The sequence below is a fragment of the Etheostoma spectabile genome, chromosome 21 (assembly GCF_008692095.1).
Source record: "Etheostoma spectabile isolate EspeVRDwgs_2016 chromosome 21, UIUC_Espe_1.0, whole genome shotgun sequence".
NCBI lineage: Eukaryota > Metazoa > Chordata > Actinopteri > Perciformes > Percidae > Etheostoma > Etheostoma spectabile.
In genome coordinates this window covers 22867634-22869317 of record NC_045753.1, presented here as the reverse complement: position 1 = coordinate 22869317, position 1684 = coordinate 22867634, and the positions used below count along the sequence as shown (strand labels likewise).

At 35.3% G+C, this 1684-nt stretch overlaps 1 protein-coding gene across 1 annotated transcript in view; it reads left to right on the top strand.

Moving 5' to 3' along the window:
* Positions 1-1684, top strand: part of LOC116671668 (aspartate and glycine-rich protein) — a 4818-nt gene that overhangs the window by 1086 nt on the left and 2048 nt on the right. The gene's annotated exons all lie outside the window — the stretch shown is intronic.

The following is a 1684-nucleotide window of genomic DNA, read 5'->3' as shown; positions in this document are numbered from 1 at the left end:
TCAGGTGACGGACACCTTCCCCGTCTCTTAGGCGACGAGGAAGCCGTTTCATTTACTCACTCGCTGTCTCCGTAATTCTGTTTTCCAGATTGGTACTCAGTGAAATGACAAAAACTGGGTGTTTTCTGAAGTGTGTATGGTGTACTGAAGCTGTGTAATTTCTGATGTGTAAAGCCAAGCTAAAGTGACCGCGGGAAAACGGGTTTTTACAAACCATAGATAGCTAAACGGTGTGGATTGGGGGCGTGTGTGTGATTGTGCTTCCACTCCCTGATAAGGATTTATTTCATGGTTTATAAGGTATCCTGACAAGATGGTTAATGTTAAAAGGTTGTGACGTTTGACACTTAAAGAGGAGTTTCTCCTAAAAGTTAGTATGTATTATATTGTATTGTATTATATTATAATGTATTGGGAGTGGAGCAATTGTCCCTAGGTGAATGGTTTGTGTTGACTCCGAAGTCATTGGGATGTTTGTTTTCTCTTTAAGAGCGTTTGTGACTTACATTAGGACATTAGTATAATATACACACACATATATATATATATATATATATATAATATTATTCTATATATACCATACACTACTGGTCAAAATTTGGGTTCACTTAGAATTTCCATTGCACTCCATTATAGACAAATCCAGCTGGATCAGTTGCATTGTTTTTTAACATTGGAGTAATCATTACATTATGTGCTGACATAATTGCAAATAGGTTTTTCCAGTGTTTTTCTAGTTAGTTTTTTAAAATGATATCAGATTAAAAACATAATGTGCCTTTGGATGATTGAATGAATGGTTTGCTGATAATGGGCAATGTAGATACACTACCGGTCCAAGTTTGGGGCCACTTAAAAAGTTCCATACCACTCCATTATAGACAGAATACCAGCTGATCTGAGTGGGGGGCTGATCTTTAATGCAATATCTACTTACCCATTATCAGCAACCATTCATTCAATCATCCAAGCACATTATGTTTACTAATCTGATATCATTTAAAAAACTAACTAGTAAAAACACTGGAAAACCTATTTGCAATATGTCAGCACATAATGTAATCTAAAAACTGCTGCCCTGGTTAAAAAACAATGCAACTGATCTCAGCTGGTATTCTGTCATAATGGAGTGCAATGGAAATTTCTAAGTGACCCTAAACTTTTGACCGGTAGTGTGTATATATATATATATATACATATATATATATATATATAGTAAAATATGAGTTATTATTTGGATATTATTATTAGAACGATACAGTAGTATCAATATTTATTTTGTTACGTGCAAGACTAAAGGGTGAAGAGTGTGGACGATTTTGCCCACTGAAGGTAGTATTAAGGTGCTTAAATTAGACAAACATGTTTCCACTAGGGAAATGCTGTTGGATATTGTTATATATGAGAATTTGTAATAAAGACAGAGGTCTGGCGACGAGGAAGGCGGTTCATTCACTCACTCGGTGTCTCCGTAATTCTGATTTCCAGGGTTGTATCCGCAAGAGTTGAGCAGTGAATCCCAATCAACATAAAATCATTTGTTACTCCAGTTAACCAGCTTTGAAACTCGTAACATGCTCTCTATTAAGCAACTCTGATAAATACACTAGAGAACTTTAACTAGTGTTTGGGATTTTTATTTGCTAAAATATGACTCTTCAGCCACATATCTGAATACAATGTA